This window comes from Panthera tigris, chromosome B3, assembly GCF_018350195.1.
Source record: "Panthera tigris isolate Pti1 chromosome B3, P.tigris_Pti1_mat1.1, whole genome shotgun sequence".
NCBI classification, from domain to species: Eukaryota; Metazoa; Chordata; class Mammalia; order Carnivora; family Felidae; genus Panthera; species Panthera tigris.
Window position 1 is genome coordinate 59827237 of NC_056665.1, and position 9589 is coordinate 59836825.

The 9589-nt window shown below is 45.8% G+C and overlaps 1 protein-coding gene across 2 annotated transcripts in view; it reads right to left on the reverse strand.

Annotated features, from left to right (window-relative positions):
• Positions 1-8542: 8542 nt before the first annotated feature.
• Positions 8543-9589, reverse strand: part of CCNDBP1 (cyclin D1 binding protein 1) — a 70291-nt gene continuing 69244 nt past the window's right edge. For both annotated transcript variants that reach the window (XR_006218650.1, XR_006218649.1), the window contains one exon: positions 8543-8581. The gene's annotated coding sequence lies outside the window, so the exon portion shown is untranslated. The remainder of the gene's footprint in view (positions 8582-9589) is intronic.

The window sequence follows — 9589 nt, forward strand, 5'->3', positions numbered from 1 at the left end:
GCTGGTCCCCTGGCCTGGCTGCCAGCTGCATTGGCTGGGCCCTCTCTGCTCTTCCTGTCTTATCTCTCTCCTGCCTTAAGTCCCCAGTCACAAAATAAGGCCAATATGATTCCCTTAAATCAGCCTCTCTGGAATTAAGGACCCCAGGTCTCTCCATTTAAATGGTCTTAGCCTGCAGATGGAGGCTGGAGGGAAGTCTGGGGAGGGCTGCCTGGGAAGACAGTGACTGTGCCACCAGGGGACCAGCCAGAGATACCTAGCAGGACTTCTCTGCTGTCCCCTGAGAGCACAGGGATGGCTGGGCCAGTCCCACTCAAAATCATTTGTGCTCATTCTAGATAATTTGGAAAGACCAGAAAGGTGAAAAGAAACAAAAGAAAAATCACCTATAGTTCCTCATCCCAGAAGAAATCTCTGCTAACAGTTTGCCACATATCTTTCTGGCCTTCCTCCTACTATTCATTGTGATTTTTTTTTTTAACTGATTTTTTTTTTAATTTTTCTTAATGTTTATTTATTTTTGAGACAGAGAGAGACAGAGCATGAACGGGGGAGGGTCAGAGAGAAGGAGACACAGAATCTGAAACAGGCTCCAGGCTCTGAGCTGTCAGCACAGAGCCTGACGCGGGGCTCAAACTCACGGACCGCGAGATCATGACCTGAGCCGAAGTCGGACACTTAACCGACTGAGCCACCCAGGTGCCCCTGTGATTTTTTAAGTTATCATTAGGGGCGCCTGGATGGCTCAGTTGATAAAGCGTCTGACTCTTGATTTCAGTTCAGGTCATGATCTCATAGTTTGTGACTTCAAGCCCCATGTCGGGCTGACAGCGTGGCACCTACTTGGGATTCTCTCTCTACATCTCTCTCTGCCCCTCCTCCCTCCAATTAAATAAATAAACTTCAAAAAATAAAGTTATCATTACCTGGCTATCATTAAAAGGTAAGAGATAATAAGTGTTGGTGAGGATATGGAGAAGAGGGAATCCTTGTGCATGTTGGTGGGAACGCAAACTGGTGCAGGCACTGTGGAAAACAGTATGGAGGTTCCTCAAAAAGTTAAATATAGAACTACCATATGTCCCAGCAATCCCACATCTGGGTATTTATCCAAAGGAAATAAAATCACTATCCTGAGAAGAAACCTTCATTCCCGTGTTTGTTGCTGCATTATTGACAATAGCCAAGATAAGGAAACAACCCCAGTGTCTGTCAGTGGATGAGTGGACAAAGATGTTCACACACACACACACACACACACACACACACACACACACACAGAGAGAGAGAGAGAGAGAGAGAGAGAGAGAAAGAGAGAGAGAGAGAGAAATATTATTCAACCATGAAAAAGAAAGGAAATCCTGCCCTTTGCTATACCATGGATGGACTTTGAGGGCATTATGCTAAGTGAGAGATAAGTCAGGGACAACAAGTACTTTATGATATCACTTATCTGTGGAGTCTAAAAAAGCTGAACTCCTAGAAACAGAGAGTAGATTGGTGGTAAGTGGGGGCTGGGGGTGAGGGAATTGGGGAGATGTTAGTCAAAGAGAAGAAACTTCCACTTGATAGATAAATAAATTCTGGAGATCTAATGCACATCATTGTGATTATAGTTAACAATAGTGTATTTTATACTTCAAATTTACCAAGAGACCAGGTCTTAAATGTTCTCACTGCAAAAAAGAAATAACTGTGTCATGATGGAGGTATCAGTAACACTATGGTAGTAACATTACAACATATAAATGTATCAGATCAACAGGTTGTACACCTTAAGCTTACACAATAGTATATGCCAATTATATCTCAATTAAAAAAATTAAAATATAGTTATCATTATAAATTGGCATATTTGCATCATGGAAATTTTGGAAATTCCAGAAACACAGAAAAGGAGAGCATGCTCTTGCAGGTTTTCAGACGTGGGCCCTTTATCCTTGCCACTGCTCACCTGCTCAGTGGCTCTGCAGGTTCACTTGGCTTATCTCACCACCCTCTCCTCCTCCTCCTCCTCCTCCTCCTCCTCCTCCTCCTCCTCCTCCTCCTCCTCCTCCTCCTCTCCCCTCTCCCCCCTCCCCTTCCCTCTCATCTTTCTCCTTTCTCTGTTTTTTAAAATTTATTTTGCTTTCACAGGCTGCTTTGTGAAGGAAGGGCAGGAGCCTGCACACCCACCCTCCACCCTGTGTGCTGGCTGCTCTCGTCCCCACTGAGTGCCGTTGGGCATTTCTGTGGGGCTCTGTCACTGCTTTGTCACTGCTGTGTTCCAGGTGGCTCCTTGCCCACCTGCCGGAGAAACTGAGCTGGCTCCTGTGGAAATCTGAAACCTTGCTCCACCTGCCAAGTGCCTGGGCCTCCTTTGTTTAGTCAGTGCCCCTCCTGTCAGGTCAGCCTGGGGGCCTGGCAGTGTCACTTGTGTCGCTGGAGGGAAAGAGTGGACAGGCTTCCTACTGGGCCTTCAAGAGCCTTCCATAAGGGCATTAGCCATTTCTACCTTCCCAGTTGACCTTTCAAATTTTCCACTCTCCTTACACAAAAATTGGCTGTAAAAAGTGTACTCTGTAGTGTTTTCTTTTTCTTTCATGTAGGCAAGCCTGTCTGGCTTCGTTTCTCTACCTCAGCTGGACAAGCTAGACAATCTCAAAGTCCCTTCCAGCTCCAAAGGCCCTCAGGACCCAGGATGCTGGGGCTCATGCCCCCTGTTGCAGAGCGCCTTCAGATTAGGTCCTGGCCAACCCTCCTTCACTGTCCTCGCCCTCCCCTTGTCTCATAAAACCCGGTGTGCTGGCCTCCCAGGCAGTGGTGCCCACAGACAAACTCTGAAAGAAATGTCCTGGCTGTGCAGCAGGGGGCACAAAGCAGACCAGCTCCCAGGTCTCCTGACTGCTGGTCTTCCCCAACAATTCCCCGCCATGTTCATGTCCCCAGCAATTCCCCATATGCTGCTCGGTGTCACTGTGTGATATAAAGCACAGAGCTCCGGGGCCAACTTCTAGGTCCCTCAGGTGCAAGACAATAGTAGCAGTGCCAGCCCCCAGAGGGTTACTGTGAGGATCAAATGAGAAAGTGTGTTCTAAAGGGCTTTGTAAGTTGTGAAGTACATTCATGTGCAGAGGTCCCTGATTGGTTTAGTCACCTCTTCTGAGTGACTGTCTCCATTTCTGATCATAGAAAAGGAAGGAGGCAGGGGTGCCTGGGTGGCTCAGGCAGTTAAACGTCCGACTCTTGGTTTCAGCTCAGGTCATGATATCACGGTTTGTGAGTTCGAGCCCGAATCGGACTCTGCACTGACAGTGCAGAGCCTGCTTCAGATTCTCTCTCGTGTCTTCCCTTAGCGTCTTTCACTCTTGCTCTCTCTCTTTCTCTCTCAAAAATAAATAAATAAACATTAAAAAGAAAAGAAAATGGAGGAGGCAGAGGAACCCACCTGGATCTGCCAATTCATGCTTCCCTTTGCTACTGTCTGGAGGGAATCTCCCATGGAGCCCATGGACCCTGATTTTACAGACAAAGAAACTGGAATGTGGCTGAGGGCATACTGGGAATTCATGGCAGGGCCAAACGTTAGCATCCTAGTCTCTCTGAGTCTTAGAAAGGTCTGGAGGTACCCCACCCCCATCCTGGTAGAGCTGGTTCAGGGGGATGGCAGGTGAGCCCACACCTCCCTATTTGAGTGTCCCAGGATCTGCTCTGTGCCCTTCCCCTGCAGGTCACAGCCCTGCTTCCCTCCAAACAGGAAGGTGCCCATCAACTCTGCTGAGCTTCCCTGGCTCTCCTCTGCCTCCCTTACCCTAGACAAGCCGCTCTGACCAGAGTTGCCTTCCTCCCCCAGCACACACACAACACACACCTTCTGACTAATGATTTGTAGGAATCAAATGAAAAGCTAAACCTATAAGCCAGCTCCTTAGCCCAGTGCCATGAAATAGGCTGCTGTTGTTGGATGGCCACTTGTCACCTTCCTCTTTGGCTCCTTCACCTCTCCAGACCCACCCGCCCTCACTGCACTCACCTTCCTGTTTCTCCTCACAATTTCTCCTCCTGCCTATGCCTCCTCCTTCTCCCCAAGCTAACCCATTTCCACTAGTGTGGCAGTGGGTTCAGGCACTTATCCATTTGTTCGTGTATGGATCATCTTTTAATTCATTCAATTGCACGGTCAACAAATAGGAACTGGAAAACTGGCCATGCTTCAGATACTGCATTAAGCATTTATGCACGACTTTGGAGTCTGACTTTTGTGTGCGAAATCTAGTTCCACTAGTTCTTAGTGATCTTAGGAAAACTATTTAATACCTTTAAGGCTCGATTTCCTCACCTGTAATATAGGAACAATCATAGTACCTAACTCAGGGGAATGGCATGAAGATTAAGTGGGATGATGCACTGGAACTGAAAAGATGTCGCTAGTTCTTCCGGTAGTTTCACTATTAGCCATTATCATTAGTAAGCACTGGGGATAGATTAATAAGATATAGGCCATGCCTTCCCGGGGGATTGGTGGGGAAATAGGCTAAGTATTTATAACGTGGAGTATGAGTAGGCTAATAGGGAATGAAAAGGGGGTGCCCCTAAATGCCTGGTATGCCTGGCGTGGTGGAGAGGGGGTGTTAGGAAGACCTCCTGGAGGGGCAGCACTTGAGCCTGGATCTGAGAAAGGTGAGAACTGAGAGAAGGACATTTCAGAAAGAGAGAGACTGGCAGGTGCAGTAACAGGTGCAGGAAAGCAGATCTGCATCTGAGAACGGCAGATATTTGGCCTGAATGGACTCCAGGCAGGAAGGAAAGATCCTGAAGAGATTTGTGGGCAATGTTGAGAAGTTTGGACTCGACCTACTGCTGGATTGTAAGCCAGGAGCAACCTGGCTGAATTGGCACTTCAGAAACATCACTGTGATGGCTCATTTGGAAAAAGGACGGGTGGGAGACTGGTTAGGAGTTGTTGTCCAGGCACGGGGTGCTTCAGTGAAGGCAGGGCCAAGGGTCCAAGGAGAATAGGCTAATTTTAGGAGATAATCAAGAGTTGGACTGGCAGCACTCAGTGGCTGATGGGCTAAGGGAGGTCAGGAAGACAGATAAATACGAGATGGCACCCAGGTTTCTCCCAGAGTGACTGGATGATGGACCAGAAATGCTGGAGGAAGGGGAGAGGGGAGTGATGCCATTCTGGAATGAAGGTGTGTGTGTGTGTGTGTGAAGTAGTGAATTGTATATGTGAATGGATACTAATACTGTAAGAGCAGACTGGGAACAAGGAAAGTAGAAAATACAGGAAGGAGGGCAGATGGTGGTGAGTGAGGTTCCTGAAGAGGGAGGTTAAGGGACCCAGAAAGCAGGGAATGCAGTGGAAGTTCCCACAGGAGGGAAAGGCAGGGTGGGGGTGGGGGCGGGGGCGGGGCTTTTAGGGTGTCCTGCCCACTCCCTGCTAAGGGCCCTTTCCCCTCCTTCTATCTGTCTCCTCCCATCTGTGCTTTTCTCCCTGCATGCTCACTCCCAGGACTTGTACTGTTTGTTCTTAATAGAACCAAGGACATCCACTGGCATTCCTACCTTCTTACTTATTTCCAGAACTCCTCCATGCATCTTCCCAAGTTTATTTCCTCTACTCCTTTTATTTGAGATTCGCCTTCACCTGGCCAGTCTCACCCAACACAATAGCTCTGCCCCAAAAACTAATACCAAAAAAATCATACCAAGGGTGATCCAGAGTGGGTTCTCTTGCATTTGACATCTAGAAAGTGGCCCTTCAGGATAAAAGCAAGCCAGAGTTCTAGGCTTGAGAGGCTCTCCCAGCTGTGAGCTGTAGTCTTGGGACCCTGGTATTCTTTCCTGTAGGGGCACAGCCCCTTGCATCCCCAGAGAGGCCATCAGCTCACCTCTCCCACCTGGCTCCCCCACTATAGTACAACACCTGCCATGGAATGCTTCATTGCCCAAGAGCTATCAAATGCTCACATGGCATAAGGCCCTGAGAGTTCATTGGCTTCCACACTTCTTCCCAGCTGAGCAACACTGCCAAGAAAAACCTGAGGGCAAGTGAGAAAACCAGTTGTGATCTGCCCAGTAAGCAGGTGGCAGTGCAGCAGCCACCCTGCCTTCGGTGTCTCTTGGAGTCTTAAAGATGGAAGGGGGAACAAACGTACCAGGACCAGTTTCCTGAAGCTCCAAGCCACCCAGCTGTTCTGTGAAGAGTGGCCCAGGAACCAGAGACAGCGGCCATGGAGCAAGGTAGGGGAGGCTCCCTGGGGCTGCAGGAGCTAAGGAAGAAGGAAGACAGAGAGACTGTAGGAAGTCAAGGGGAGAATGGATTCAGAGGAAGAAAGGAGTAAATAAAGAACTGAGGCTGAAAGAACCCAGAAATTTCAGAATTTGTTGGTAGTCAGAGACCCACGAAACGAGGTGGAGGCCGGCTGGTAAACATAGCCAAACAGCTGTGTACCAGCACGCCTGCTTCCATAGCCCAGTGGGACAGGGCAGGGCCAGGGATTAGTGGGTCAGGGAGCCTGTCCTCTGCCACTTGCTGATGCCTTAACATTTAGCAAGTCACTTCTCTAGTTCCCAGCCCCCATGCCTGAAACGTGAGGGGGCGGGGTGGACAGGATGAACTTGAAGTTTTCTTCTGGCTCTGAAATTCTCTGCATCTTCAAACCTTCTCTTTTTCCCCACTTCAGAAAGTCTGTTCCTCATTTCAGCTAATATGTTCTGTCTATATTTCCTCTCTAGAAAGCTGCTTTGACGATTAGTTCGTTAGTTGAAACCATTTCTAAAAATGAGCTCAAATTTCTACATATTTAACAGCTTCACCTTCACTTACTCTTTTTGTTTAAATTTTTATAATTTTGGGGGTGCTTGGGTGGCTCAGTTGCTTAACCATCTGACTTCTGATTTTGGCTCAAGTCATGATCTCACGATTTGTGAGATACAGCCCTGAGAGTAGGGCCCTGTGCTGACAGCATGGAGCCTGCTTGGGATTCTCTCTCTTCCTCTCTCTCTCTCTCTCTCTCTCTCTCTCTCTCTCTCTTTCTGCCCTGCCCTGCTCACTCTCTCTCAAAAATAAATAAATATTTAAAAATTTAAAAATGATTTTTATCTACACAAGAAATATATGAGTATGCAGTTGAAGTAAAATAAGACAATAATTACAGATAAAGTTACAGTCCCTTGACCACCACCACCAACCCCAGCCTCATCTCCAGAGAGGCCACTGTGGTCATATCTAAGAGAAATCATGGTTACTAGTCTTTTGTCTACATATTTATATTTGTGTGTGCATATGTGTGTGTGTGTGTGTATAAGATCAGTACATATGTAAAATTATATATATATATGACTAGCTTTTTTGGTATAAGTATCATAAATATCATGGTATAATCACATTGTACATATTTTTCTACAACTTGATTTTTTTTTTCACTCAACAGTATGTGGTTGGAGCTCTACCCATGCCAATTAGTACCTTTAAATCCACCTCAAAAATTTCCACTTTGCAAAGTACTCCATAGTATGGGTGTAAGTAATTTATTTATCCATCCCATTTTGATGGGCATTTAGGTTGTTTCCCATTTTCCAGTTATATAAGCAATGCTGCAGGGCACATTCTTATGTATGCCTCTGTACTCATGTGGGAGTGTCTCTCTAGGATTGATACTGAGATCAATTACTTTGAAGATTCTACCTATAATTTCCTTTCTATTTCTCTGATCATTTTACTCCCCTTCATCCCCTCACATCAAGGAGAACAAATATGCCCAATAGTAAATGTACTTCCTATTTGAAAGTCTGGTGTGTGGGGTGAAGAATAATCCCAGCATTATATGCAGAAGTTAACTTGACCCATGATGTATCCAGAGGATGAGATTTGGCCCCAGTGCTGGCTGTCAGGCAGATGTTGCCATACCTAGTGAGGAGTCTAAGTCATCAGCCCAACCTGAATTGGAGCCAGTAAATGATCTGTGTAGTCAGCTGGTCTCCAAAAGGGATGAGCTTCTTTTTCTACTACCAGGGGAAAGCCAGGTGCTCTCCCAGCTATCAGTAGGCTGGTTCCTTTCTGAAGACCAGCAATGGCAGCAACTGTTGAGTAATGGAAAGAACACGGGACTTAGGCCAGTAACCCTAGGTTCAGCCTTAGAAAAGACATTTAATATGCCTGAACCTTGTTTCCCATCTCCAAGTGTGAATGACATGACATTTCATCCCTCCAACATTGTGGTGAGGACTCAATGAGATAGAGTGTCTAGGATGGTGCCCAGCACATAGCAGACAAACCTTCAGTGAGGTGTTGGTTGAATTTGAAATAAGTGCAGAGTGATTATGGAAAAGATAGAGAACTCTATTCAAACTAGCAAACATCTTTTGGTACCTACAATGTGCTGATCATTATGCTTATATTTCTTTCATAAGAAACCCCATACCCAGGGTACCTGGGTGGCTCAGTCGGTTGAGCATCCGACTTCTGCTCAGGTCATGATCTCGCGGTTCGTGGGTTCGAGCCCTGCATTGGGCTGACAGCTCAGAGCCTGGAGGCTGCTTCAGAATCTGTGACTCCCGCTCTCTCTGCCCCTCCCCTGCTTGTGCTCTGTCTCTGTTGTTCAAAAAATAAATAAATGTTTAAATGATTAAAAAAAAAATAGAACCCCCATACCCTGTAGCAGTCATACCCCATTTTCTCCTACTTCCAGCCCCTGGCAAACCCTAATCTACCATCTGTCTCTATGGGTTTACCCATTCTGAATATTTCATATAAATTGGATTATATAGGGCAACTGGGTGGCTCCATAGGTTAAGCATCTGACTCTTGATCAGGTCATGATCTCACAGTCCTTAAGTTTGAGCCCTGCATCAGGCTCTGTGCTGACAGCACAGAACCTGTTTGGGATTCTGTCTCTCCCTCTCTTCCTCTCTCTCTCAAAATAAGTAAATAAACTTAAAGTGAATCATATAATATGTAACCTTTTGTATCTGGCTCCTTACACTAAGCATAATATTTTCAAGTTTCATCTATATTATACTGTATTCAGCATTCCTTTATGTGGCTGAATAACATTCCACTTTACAGACATACCACACTCGTTCATCCAATATCCAGATGGTGGTCAATAACCAGATGGTTGTTTCCATCTTTTGGCCATTATGAATAGTGCTGCTATCAACATTCATGTACAGGTTTTGTGTGAACAAATGTTTTCAAATTCTCAGGTCCATACCTAGGAGTGGAATTGCTGGATCATATGGTAACTCTATTTTTGACATTTTGAGGAACTGCCATACTGTTTTCCAAAGTGGCCATACCATTTTACAATCCTATCAGTAATGTATAAGTGTTCCAATTTCTCCACATCCTCCCCAACACTGGTTATTTTCCGTCTTTCTTATTAGAGCCATTCTAGTGCATGTGAAGTGGTATTTCATTTGCATTTCCCTAATGATTAATGATGTTTAACATTTTTTCATTTGCTTATTGGCCTTTGCATATTTTTTTGGAGAAATGTCTATTCATATCAATTGCCCATTTTTTATTTGTGTTATTTTTTTAATCATTGGGTTGTACACATTCTTTATATATTCTTGATACAAATCCCTTATCAGATAT